The sequence below is a fragment of the Pseudopodoces humilis genome, chromosome 16 (assembly GCF_049639895.1).
Source record: "Pseudopodoces humilis isolate 2021_Gansu_Grassland_sample_001 chromosome 16, ASM4963989v1, whole genome shotgun sequence".
NCBI lineage: Eukaryota > Metazoa > Chordata > Aves > Passeriformes > Paridae > Pseudopodoces > Pseudopodoces humilis.
In genome coordinates this window covers 8,451,239-8,464,552 of record NC_142215.1, presented here as the reverse complement: position 1 = coordinate 8,464,552, position 13,314 = coordinate 8,451,239, and the positions used below count along the sequence as shown (strand labels likewise).

Here is a 13,314-nt window from a genome sequence, read left to right as displayed (position 1 = left end):
CAAGGCTCAGCAAGATTCTGCAGTAACTTTCCTTGGAGATAAAGTTTCCCTTATTTAACCACTATTTCATATGCAGTAAAACACAAAATACCTTAACGAATGCAGATGTAAAGTGGTTTTGTATGTCTGCCCTGCCAAGAGACTGGATCTGGATCCCCATATACTCAAGTGAGAGTTTGCTGGTGATAGCAACCTGCAATTACACCAGAGGCAACCTTAAAAATTGGCTTGCTAACTGGTTTTCATCAGCAAAATGATGCTGGGTATCAATGCCCAGGTATACATGATCCCAAGAGCAAGAATCCTTTACTCAAATTGTGATCCTGATTCACATTTAAGTGTTCATTATTGTTGCAATGTTGCAATACAGTTTGAAGGATCCTCTGGAAAACACTCTGGCTTGAAGTAAGTTGAGTATGGATTTCATATATTTTGCCTGGCTATAAAATCAAGTGCAGCTCTGTATGAGCCTGAAACAGTTCTGCAGGATTTAGAGTGGGGTGAATTTACAGTAAATGAGCGGAAAATCTGGCTCTAGTTTTTCAGCTATTCCTGTTAACCAGAATTGCTTCCTGGTTTGAAACACAACAGCAATGTCCTCCTTTGGAATTCAAAGCTAATCCAAAATAAGCCCTCCCAAGAGTCCTTTTGTTCTGGTTTAAAAGGAGGAAATGGTGGGGAGAGGTACCATGAACGTGCACCCACATGCTTCTAGCTGAGCATTATCTTTGAGGCAATATTTGAAGCACAGCACAAAAGACTGCAGAAAATCAGAGCAAAACCCTTCTCTCTACACAGGTTAGGTGATGCTGGGCAGGTTCACATGGGGGAATTCCCTACAGCTCCTCCTTACCTGACTGCATGGACCCTGTGTAACACAGGAGGCTGCTCCACCCTTCAGAGGTGGTACCTGTGGAGCCCCACACACCCGGCAGTGGGACACGGACATGGGCATGGGGTGCTGGGACATGGACATGGGGTGATGGGACATGGACATGGGGTGATGGGACAGGAACACTGGGTGCTGGGACATGGGACATGAACATGGGGTGATGAGACATGGACACGGGGTGCTGGGACATAGACAAAGGGTGCTGGGCAGCCACTGGCCTCTCTGAGAAGGGGTCAGGGCCACAGCTCCAGGGGTGCCCTGGCCACATGTGTGCCATGATTTTAATCCATTCACAACCTTACTGGGAGCAGTAACTGTCCTCTTCAAGCTCCACATGCTCACAGGCTCACTGGTACCTACAAATGTGAGCCAAATGAGGGATCAGGGGCCCCATGTGCTTAGAGGATAAACTGGGTACAGGCTGGAGCTGCACTTGCTAAACTGCACTATCCCTCACATTTCCCAGCATCACAAACCAGCTCTAACAGTTAAACATGGCACATCCATTGCCAAATCCTGCAAGATTACAGGTTGATCTGCCCTCTCCTCCGTGGTGTGATGAGACCTGCAGCACTTGCAGCCCACACCCCCAAGCAAGAAGCACATGGGGCACACCCCAGCCCAGCCCCAAACAGCCCTGCTGCCCCCAGGCATGGTGCCACCCCACCTGAGGAGGAGCAGTTGGTTGTTAATGGGTTAATGAGAATCCCACCTGAGGAGGAGCAGCAGCTGTGCTTAGGCTGTTGTGCAGGGACACACAGGTTTGCTTGCAGTTACCAGCACCAGCTCCCTTCTTTGCAGAGCTCAGCCCAAAGCACGCATGACAGAAGCTCCAAGGCAGCCAGGTCTTCTGGCCTTTGCAGTTCATTTTTATTTCTAACTGCTCCAAGTATGTTTTCAATCCTGTCCATTCTGCAGTTCAGGCTGAGGAAATTATATAAACAGCTCAGTTCAGCTCTGGGATCAAAAAGACACATGAGATTTACAGGGATTCTTCATTCTATTACTTTTAAAACTAAATATTTGTTTCTATTTGTCTGCAAGAAAGAATGAGTAAGCTTGGTTCCCTTCCAAGGATCCAGCATGTGGGGTTAAAAAAAGAAGGGGAAACATCCCACTCATTATGAAATAGTCTAAAAAACAACAACAGGAAAAGAAAAAAAGCCAATCCCATAACTTCTGGACCCTGAAAGGCTAAAAAAATAACTGCTGAACTAAACAGAGAACCAAAATGCTGATACTGCCAGAATTCAGTTAGGTTAGACCCATCAGTCTGCATGTGCCAGGTCCAGATGGCTGCTGGCAGCTCAGGCTCTTCCCCACAGACCCACACGTGTGACCATTTTTCCAGCTATTTAGTAGTAAACAACCTATTTACAGAATTTGGGCAACCTTTTTTTATTTATTTACTTTTTAAAAAAAGGAGGATTAATTACCAAATTACTGTTTCACAATTCCTGTGATGAGAGAGACCTGGCCATCATCAAGGAGCCTGGTGAGCAGGGAAGGCATTCCGGGATTCGATTGCTCATGTGTTATGGTTGAATGAATAAATATATCCCATCTTATTTTCAAATCTGGCATTTGTGGATTGATTCCTGAAGCAGCTACTTAGTCAGGTGAAGCATCATGGGACTCATGGTTAAACCACAAAACACTTTTTTCCTGCCTAACTATTTTAGCTGACTGAGAAACACGGTTTCGTAATATGTTTTTTTAACCAAAGGTGTCCTCAAATCTCACTAAGACAGGGCAGGAGTTTGAGGAGTCTTCATGCCTCCAAAATAAGAGATGTGCTTTGGTGCTCACCTTTTTTTCACAAAGTTTGATTTTTAGAATGGGATTATTTTAGAAATCTCTTTTAGTGGGCATAATGGAGAGGGTGAAGATTCACAAACTGTCTCAGTGTTGGTCACGAGAGCGATCTTTCTCGTGGCCCTTTGGGGTACAATGGGTTTAAATAAATATTTACACTGTGCCCACACCTGCAGCAGGGACACACAAGGAGCCCAATCCAGCCTAGAAATCAGCTCTTTTCTGAGCAGCACTGCAAATCTGTGCTCAGGTACCAACACAGATTGCCCCAGGTACTCCAGCCAGGAAACCCATTTGGGCCTGAAATCACTGAGGAGAGCATACAAGGTAGACAGAGCTGGATTTTAGCTGTGAGAAAGAGAAAGGAGGTGCTGGGGTAAGAACAAGACCCCGAGGGGTTGCTGCCCACCCAGGCTCACCCTGGAGCGCTGCCGGAGCAGAGGAGCAGCTCGCCAGCTCCACAGAGAGCACCAGCCCTGGAGGGAAGTGTGCTGGACACTGTGCACTGCCCTGTCCCTCGCTGGGATCTCTGACACCACCTGGAAAACAGCTTCCCTGGGATAGCAGAGGGCAACACACAGCCAGTCTCCCCTGTCGGCAAAAAGGGCAGGCGGGGGCAAAGGGAAAAAATGCACTCAAGGGCTTGAGTACAAGAGAGATGGTCTGCAGCCAAGAGTACAGTCTTCAGGGGAAAACAAAGAAATGTGCTTTGAGGTTCTCCTACTGCTCTAAAAAACCACAACAAATCCTCAAAGCCAAAGAAAATCAGATTTTTTTGCTTTGTCTGGAAACAACGACTGCTTATTACGAAGGTCTGATCCAGGGACCCCGGCTGACCTCCGAGGACTTTGAGTCAGGTGCCAGGATGGCTTAAAACCAGGGATTTTCTCTTCCTTGCCCCATAAGGCTGAGGTGCATACCCACACACCCACCCATGTCTCCTGAGGCAGCTGGCTCACCCGGAGCTGCTGCAGGACAGGGAACCAGCATCCAGCCCACATTGCACCGGGGGCACACATTCAGGAATTAGAAAGTAATCTCTGACTTGAACCAGAGCCACAGTCTAAAGAGACCTGCTTCCTCTACTTTACAGAGAAGTTTATTATTATGGTTTCCATTAAAATCTCCCTCTCCCTGGCTGTTTCTTCAACGTCAGTTTAGAATAACTAAGGATGAAGTTAAATTGTCTTTTAACTCCTGTTTCCCCAAATTTCAGCATACGTATTTACAAAAAAAATGTCCCTATATCTTTCCTTCATCTTGTGATTCCCATTGCAACCCTCTTTCAGGGGAAAAAAGGCTCCAAACTAGAAACCCTTGGTACAAGCCTTAGAGCCAAAGCTGCAGATACAGTAGAATTCTTATACTGATAGAAAGGATCTCCCACAAAAGACCCCAACACCCATTCCTGTCTGTGAGAGGCACTTGTGCTGTGCAAAGCAGAAAGCCACATGAAGTTTACACTTCAAAAGACAATCTAAACATCAAGATAATTAGCTTTTTGGTTTTTTTTTTCCTTCCTCCCCTCTTAAGTGGCTCAGCATGTAACACCAAGATGGCTGAACCAGGGTTTGCTTTCCTTGTGTCACCAAAACCTTCCAGGATTTAAATGTGTTCTTTGAACCACCTGCATTCCTGGTAAAAATGCAAAATATAAATTTGGCTTAGAGAAAGAAAGCACCACCTTCATCATCTGTCTCTCTGCATTCTACAAAGCTCAGGAAGTCAAAACTTTTCCAAAGGATTCCCTGAAGTGACCCACCACCCATCCCTGTCTGCAGAGCAATAAATGAGTGGAAACCACTTCATTTTGGTGAAATCAGGGGATCTGCAGGCCTGGACCTTTACTTTGCTTTACACATGGACAACAATAAAGGAAAACTATTTTGGCCTTGCTCTGTTTTTTTCATTAAAACAAAACAAAGCTATTGACAGGATGGAAGAGGGGACAGGCTGTTCTAAAATAATAAATCAAAGCCACACAAAGACCCACCAGCTTAAGCCAGATACTGCCCTCTAGATTTTAACCAACTCCAGCTGTGTCATAACACAGGACAGCTCAAAAATGGACATACTTTCAGATGATCTGGCCTCCGACTAGAGGAAATGAAAGAAATGCACCAGAGCCATATTCGTGGAATATTTTTAGGATGGAGTCCCAAGACATTTGGCTCTTTCATAAGGGTGATTTGCATTGTGTTAGCACATTTCATCCCCTGAAGTCACCATCACAAAAAGAGCTTGTCACTCCCCCAGATGCTGGGAACCAGCTTTGGTGCTGTGCTACGCTGACTGCCACCTCCCTGAGCAATGGGAAAAGCATTAGAAAAGGAAACTAGAGGGTGGAAGAATTAAAAAAAAACAAAAAAGAAAAAACCACAGCTGTGACCATCTTGAGTTGCCAGGTCATTTGGGAATAGGAGTGCTACAGTCTAGGAGCAGGCTGAATGAAGGAATGAAATAAATTACACCAGGATTGAAAAGATCAAATGAAGAGCACCTACTTTGGAGTTTGTGGAGGAAAAGACGGAAATGAGTACTTTCCCACAACAAAGGGCTTGGGAAGAGTTGTGAGAAGCAAAGGTGTTAAAACTTATCCTATATGTAAATATTGGAAAGATTAAGGGGGTTATTTTCTCTTTAAATTAGTGGTATTTAACAGTCTCCTATTTAGTTCTGCACTTGAGTTCTGTTTCTTCAGCTTGTACAAAACTCACAGTAAACCCTCCAAAACACCTGTCTGTGTGGCAGAGCTGGGCTGCAGCAGCTCCAGGAAAAGCAAAGGAAGAGATGTCAGCGTGGCTGCAGGATGGTCCCTGTGACTAATAAGAGGCTGTGTGCTGCATGCCTGTGCTCCAGCCATTGCCAGAACTGAGGGAGAGCTGCAGCCTCAGGGAACAAGCAGGAATCAGGCATGGGCTGTCTGGAGCATGGAGTTCAAAGTAAAAGAGATGCATGTGTATCTTCCCCAGCCACTGCCCCGGCCACCAAGGAGCTCCCAAGGGCAGGAAGCCTTCTTCTCTTTCAGGGTGCTCAATAAACTGTGGGTCCTGCTTCAATTCTCTGCTTAAACCTCTTAATTCTGTATTATTTAGCAGCTGCTACTCTGAGGTGAATATTTGCAGGCAGAGTAAGAAAAATTTGAGCCAGCCTAAGCGTCTTGTAGATGAGCCCTAGTTTTGGCACTCTCAGCACTGGCACATCAGGATTGCCACAGGTGCTTGTGGACACACACAGCACTGGCAAGGAATAAAAACAATGAATTCATGGTAGATCCCAAACTACAAATTCAAAGTGATTTTAGAGCCCTACCTGAAGGCTGGGGGAACATACATAGCTTTAGATACTTTCATTCTTAACAACCAGCACAAACGTAGGAAACAAATGCACTTAAAACTTAGATAGAAGTCAGACTTGATAAATAAAATGCCAGTGGAGCAATAGATAGGACTAGGTTTTTGTCTTCTATTTTCATTCTTAGGAGTTTATTGCAAGAGAAACAAATTAACATATTCTTAGGTAGAAAATCTAACTTTCCAGTTTAAATAAAATTCATACTAATATGTGTAGAAAACTACCTTGAGCTGTTTAAGGTATTTGCACTCCAAAACTAAGTAATTATGTTCACAACATTTCTAGTGAAAAGGTTCATTTCACTTTATAAATAAGGAACATTCTTCTTTCTTTTTTTTATTTGTGTTCCTAATCAGGCCAAATTTTTTTTTTTGTTTTTACCAAAAACTTTGGTCTTTGAAGGAGGAAAGCTTAATACACACTAGCAAAAAGTCCATGTTTAGTGGGTCCCAACTGTTCCAAACATTACTTTGAAAATTTTTGAGGATCTGCTGACACCAGACTGTATAAAACCTGACATTTCTGTCCCTCTGTTACTGTCATTCAGCAATCCCTATGGTGCATTTCATGAATTTTTACCATTGTGTTTATCCTGCTTGTTTTCTTTTGGAAATGACTGGATGAAACAAACCCAAGAAGTCTTTGGGGTTTTTTTCACCAAGATATTGTCATTTGCAGTTCTGGCTCTTTCAGGTAAAGCAAAAACATCAGACAAAGTGTTAAAAAAGTGCTCTGTTTTGGCAATGAGCAGGCTTCCTGGGATAAGCAAAAGCCTAAAAAGGACAAGGGAAAGGCAAAAGAGCAGGCAAGAGGTTTCTTGTTCTTGAACATGTGGCAGATAGAGATCTGCACGTACACACATCCATAGCTCATTTACAACCCTCAGAACACACCTCCAGTTCAACCCTGAACTCTCAGAAGGAAACTCAGAGAAATGTGATCAATGAGGCAAAGGAGGGGAGACTTCTGTGAGTGGTGGGATGTAAAGTGAGTCACGTAACTTGGAGATGAGGTTTGGCTGGAATAAACATACAAAAAGTGCATGTCTGGGGCTCTGACTGCCTGGGAGAGGATGAATAACACTTGTTCAATATTGTGAGCAACACACAATATTGGCTACATCAGGTGGAGTGTGAGTCCTGGGCAAATGAGTATCATCTAGTGCTGGGGTTTCTGGTTATCCTGGATGTCAATCCTGGCTGGATTTTAGTAAAGGGAACCTCTAAGCTGATGAATATTTTTCTAGAAAACAGCCCTACCATGTTTATTGACACGGTGTGTCACATAGCTGCTGAACATGGAATGGCACAGTCCAAATCCTGACCTCACTGATGAAAATCTGGGGTAAACTAACGAGGGAATGCCATAGAGTACAACTGAAAATTACATATTTTTTTCCTTGGGCTTGAAAAAACAAGAGAGTTCCATCTAGTGAGTCAGTCTCCCCCAACTGTTATTATTCCTATTTAAAAACAACCCCTCTGACATTTTGGTCAACATCTACGTGAGCTGAACTTTCAAAGGCATTGAGAGAACTGGGAATTTAAAACTTTCCTGTCCATAATATGGGAACCAAGCAGAAATCCCCACATGCTGCTTTGGTAAGTTTATCTCTTACAGACTGAAGTTTAAACTTCAAAGGACCATAAAAAACTCATAGCCCCTATTTATCCTCCAACCCATCCCAAGAATAAATCACGGGAATCATTGCTCTCAGTCAGGATACAGCTGCTTTTTCTCTCAAAAAACTTCTCCCAGCCTCCCAACAACTTGCCCAGCACTTGGCTGAATCTCCTCTGGCACAAAATCTGCTCCAGGACAGGCCACCTCATCTTCAGTCAGCAGCACTGGTGAGGAAAGAGGAATGAGAAATGCCCACACATCTCACTGCTGTGGAGAAGAGCAGAGAAAGGGCTGAAGAGGATCTGTCTCTGCCACTTTCTCCCACTTCAAGCTGTTTTCCTTGAACCCCCATTCCCCACCAGATCCCTGCAGCTGTTGCTCACTCCTCTTTTCTTAGATTTTGGCTTTTTTTTAAGTTTTCTGCCACTGGCTCAAGTCCAGCAAACACACCCAGCCCCCAACAAAGACAAACATGGATATTGGGTGAACATCCTGCCAATTTTCTTAGGGCCTTGTTACTGAGGGCAGACTCTTCTGGCCTGAAAAAATGCTTTTTCAGGGATTGTCACAAGTCAGGTGTGTGTTTAGCTAACTAGAATCAGGTGTATTGGGATTTAAATGCCTTTCCTAAATATTGCTATTTAGGAAATGCCATTAAAAATTCAAAAGCATAGGCCATATCTTAATATAAATTAAAATTTTTTTGTCCATATCTCCTTAGGCAAAAAGAATTATTTTTGGTTTTGTGAAGCTCAACAAATTACAGGAGGGATCCTGCCCTGAGGTACAGATCTGCTGATCCTCATGAAACCAAGGTCTGACTCAGACAGCATTTGGCTTGCAGACAAATATATTCAAGCAAAAATAAGAACTTCCTGCATTTGAACACAGTACATCATTTTATCATCTCTTTTCCCACCCTATGTTTCAAGGAGGAATCACATGCCAGTTCAGTTCATGTCTTTTTAACGTCTTTCCAAATTCTCTATCACAGACTATTGTCTTTTGTGTTTTCCTGCTGCTGTGCCTTGAATGCATATCAGATCAGGAGATGCTCCCTCAAGGACCCCCAAGCCCCACTCCCTGGGCCAGGAGAAGGGTAAAAGCAGGGAAATCCCCTCGGGTTTCTTATGGCAGGCTGCAAAGTGCCAAGCAGCCTGCTTTGCCACAGCCATCTGGGACCATCTGATGCTCAGATCGCTCTAATTCCTGCTGCAGTGTGATCATCTCAGGAAGGATGTGCCTCCTCAGAGTCACCTTGTTAATCCCAGCTGCAGAGGACAGAGACCACAGGCAAGGAGGGAAAACTTCAGGGCTTTGGGATCCCTCTGACACAGCAATGTCAGCACTGGCTTCAGCCAGCTGTACAATGTGGTGCAATCTTCAACCTGGTGTTCTGGCAAGTGTTTTAGCCTCTTTCCAATTATAAAAAAAAAAAAAAAAAGCATATAAATCTTGTGGCTTTCATCCATGGGTTGATCTGTGGGTAGTTTAAGGGATTTAAATAGAAGGGAATTCAAATATATCTGCTGACTTCTGTGTTGTGTGGATGATTAACTCTGAATCACAGATGTTATCAGGAGGGACAGGCTATGAAACCCAGGTAGCACTTTACTTTATTATTATTGGAAGTTGTGGTGGTGTTCCTTGTATTGCATCCAGACCCAGGGGATGGAGGGGTCAGAACTCATGCACGTACAACAAGAAGGCATTCACAGCCTTAAACTGTGAGATATACTTTGAAATACTAATTATGCCTTCCTGAGCATTTATCAATCTGGGAAGCAAGAGGAAAAGCTCATTTGGAACTAATCTGAAGAAGAAACAATTTAGGAAATATCTCTAAACTGGGCAAGACTGCAACAAGCACATTCTAGCCTTGTCTTGTTATCTTTGTTTTCCTCCAGACCTTATCACTGCTAAGGAATTTAATCGCAAAAATGACAAGTAGCTGAAAGTATGAATCAGACTGGCATTGAATAATAAGCCATAGGAAAAAAATCTACCTACACAACCTTGGCAAATACAAATATAATGAGTCCCCCAGAGTCTGAGTGCAGACTTGGGCTGTGTAAGTTTCCCTGCACTGAAATCTCCACCTTTGCATGGGATGCAGCCTCCTGGAGGTTTTATGTCACCCAAGGTCAAAAGAGTCCAGATTTTTAAAAAAAGTTTAGGCACAAGCTCATTTTGGGCTCTTGAATTTTCAGATAATTAAGATTGTTCGCTGGTGAAGATGATAACAAGCCCCTGCACAGGTCTTCTGCCCATGAAACAGAGAAGTTGGGCAGTGAACCTGTGCCCATCCCTGCACAAACAGCACAGCAGGAGAAAGGCTGAACACATGCCTGAGCACTCACATGGGCATCTACCCTTTTGTTTGCTGTTGACAATAAATTCGGCTCTCCCCTCCCTGATTTTTTTCATAAGACTTTCATAAGGATCCAACTGCCTCACCAAGGTGCCAAAGAACACTGTACACCTCAGTGTACACCTTCAGGCACATTTCCCTGAACTCTCCCTGTCAAACCACAGCAGAGAGCCCTAACGAGGGAAAACCCTTCCCTCTGAGCCTTAGCAGACCATGTCCAAAGGTATTTCCCTGTTCTCATTAAAAGCAAGGAATGCTTAATCTAACTGCCACTGCTTTCAGGCTGCCTCAACAACATGACTTATTACACTATACTTCAGATATGTGCTTTGAGGAGATATAATTCTTATCTGTAGATGTGCTGATAGCACAAGGAAGCCTGGCTGACTTACTGAACAGCCCTGTGCCTTTGATAATAGTATTTGCCTTTGCTTAGAAAATTTGCACAGGCACGAAGCCTGGGTCATTAAATTGAAGGATTAAATTTCTGCCTTTGATTACTGTATGAAGTGCCAATCTTTGTACTGTTCTCCAGCACCCAAAAGAAGGCATTTACTAGCAACCAAATAATGTTTTCCATCCTCTTCTGGATTAGCAGCCTCTCCTTCATCTTGTAACAAGCCTGATGTTCTCTATGGACCATTGTACTTCAGGACAGTAATTTTGAGGAAAGCCCTTAACTAAGTCTTACAGAAAATTCTCAAATTTCTGTGAAGCACAAAAAAAATACCAACACACCCACCCCCCCCCAAAAAAAAAAAAACCCCAAAGACCCCTCAGCAAACATTGCCCCCCCAAAAAAACAAAAAACTTGAAGCTAAATCAACCAAGCAAACAAAAGGAAAGGGAAAATACAAACAGCTTGGAGAGGCTGAAGGTCATGGAAACCACTCCAACAAAGAGACATGACCCATGGAGAAGAGATCTGAGGGTATATAAAGGTTTTGCACACTTCTGCTGCCCTGAAAGAAACCCTCAGCAGGTCTGGACTGATTCTGGAGCACACTTTATTCCTAGGCATTAAAATTCCAGCCTGTGCTCTCCCGTTCACTTGCCAGCACATTCAGAGTTACTTGCCCTGCACTACCCCTTTCCAGAAGCATCAGTACCCATCCTCCTGCTCATCCTCACAGGGAAACTCCCAGGCATTAAACAGACACTTCTTATCTACAGCTTAATCAGGCATTTCTGCTGAGCCTGCAATGTTCCCCAGCAGCCTGGAAACACAACCTGCAGGTCTCCACCACGGCTTTATGTTTTCCCATCAGTCAGTGAGAAACACAGGTTCCCCTGACAGATGCAAACCAGTCCATCTCTCCCTGGGAGCGAGGCTGGCAGGCGTGGAGCAACCTCTGCAGCACATGGCAGCATGTGGAGACATGGGAATTCTGTCTGGTGCAGCCACCTAGTTTGATGGAAGTAAAGAAACTGAGGGATTACTCTAAACTTGGTTTGAATCAGGGGGAGGAAGGCACAAGTGCTGCAGCAAGACAGAAAGAAGGAGCACAGCAGAAAGATAAAGATATGCTGGGTGGCTGTGCTGTGACTGGTGTCCTCCTGAGCTGGGCAAACCCACCCGAGCGGTGCCTCTGAGCTCACGGGACAGGACTCACAGCTCCCAGCACTGCCAGTTTCAGCTGAGTCATATGAATTCATCCCAACCAGCTCCTGCCCACCCCAGGAATCTGGGTGTTCCAGCCTTCCAACAGATGTCTGGACTGGCACAAGGTCTGCTGGGTCTTTCTACAGTGCCTCAGAGGCAGGGAAAGCATTAACCATGCGAGTATTCAACATTAATGCTATCCAAATCCTGGTACACATCTCCCTGTCACATTCTTTATTTCCCCTCTGACCTTCCTTTAGCCAGCCCAGTGCAGATCACTGGAAGCTGAGGGCAGCCTGCAAAGGCAGCATCCCGGATATAGCCATCCATCAGCTTACTGTGACAGCACTGAAAACACTTCAACTCTTCACTCAGCTGATTTCTGAAAGCATTAACCCTAGAAGATGGCTATTAAAGTTCATCCAAACGTAATTTGGTTTGCACCTCGTGCTTGGCACGGATATTACTATTCTAAAAGATCATTTTTTGGAGGTTATGTAGTATTTTGAATTTTAGAAGAACAGATAAAACATAAAGCCATGCGAGACAGGTAAAAGTCTGTTTTTCTATCTCTGATTACTCTGGGCTCCACAATCTGAGATTTCTTTCATTCCAGAAATCATTGGAATACAATGCTTAGGAGAGGTCATACGTGAAATTGCTTAGGCAGGCACTTACTTTCCTTCAAACTCCTACAACCTAAAACTCCTAAAACCTAAAACTCCTGAATTCCTTCACCCTTCCATGGGAATCTTATTTCTCCACGTTTTTCCATGCAGTCTGGAGATTTCACTCTTGCATCAGCCTTAAGTCTCACACTAGTGAGCATCCAGCATACTTGAGGTTTAGACAGAGCAGCCACATAATTCACTCCCAATTATTTCTTAGCAAGATGATCTAAAAGAAATGAAGTAAAATTGTGATTTCCCCTTGTTACAGTAGATTTCTTTCTTGCTCATGATTCTTCAAAACAGATACCTTGCCAACTGTTTCTGGATCAGAAAACTCTACAAACCTTTGCCCAGTTCAAATAACTGGTTTCGTACAAGACAAAAGGAACCACAACCACATTGTGGTTTTCAATAGTAAAATGTAGTTAAATAGATGCTTGAACAAGAGCTAAAGTTAAAGCTGAACTTTACCAAAGCCCTGGTGCTGCCTTCAAATTTAGATTCATGCTTGAAGATTGTGGGCCAAAGCTTTGGCAAGTGTGAGCTGGCCATCAGTGGCTTGGTAGAAGATTTAGCTCTGCAATTTTAAGGAGAGATCTCACCGTTTAAGACAGACAATAATTGCAAAACTCAGATGGTCCATGAGCAGCTAGTAGGTTTTCCTCTCCCTTTAAGTGTACAAAGATATGTTAATACAGATATATAAAACAGTGGTTTAAATCTGGTAATTCCCCTGTGACAGGAGTGTCCAAACCCTCATCATGCACCTACTCAGTCATGGCCCTACAGCAACCACATCTTTAAAGCAGGAGGCCCAGGTGTGTGTCACCCCCTGGAATGGGCAAGTATGAAGAGGAAACACTTCCCTTCTCAGCTGCATTCCCATGGCCCTTCATAATGGGGTCCAAGGACAAGATCTTTAGATTTTTTCAGCTTCAGAGTTCAGGGGAACTAAATAGAGCTCAAGCTTTGGCCAAAACTATCC

General features: G+C 44.0%; 1 protein-coding gene and 1 pseudogene across 1 annotated transcript in view; both read right to left on the bottom strand.

Moving 5' to 3' along the window:
* Positions 1–13,314, bottom strand: part of LOC102101955 (cell surface hyaluronidase CEMIP2-like) — a 52,355-nt pseudogene that overhangs the window by 6,061 nt on the left and 32,980 nt on the right.
* CEMIP (cell migration inducing hyaluronidase 1) overlaps positions 1–13,314 on the bottom strand; it is a 102,483-nt gene that overhangs the window by 62,824 nt on the left and 26,345 nt on the right. The gene's annotated exons all lie outside the window — the stretch shown is intronic.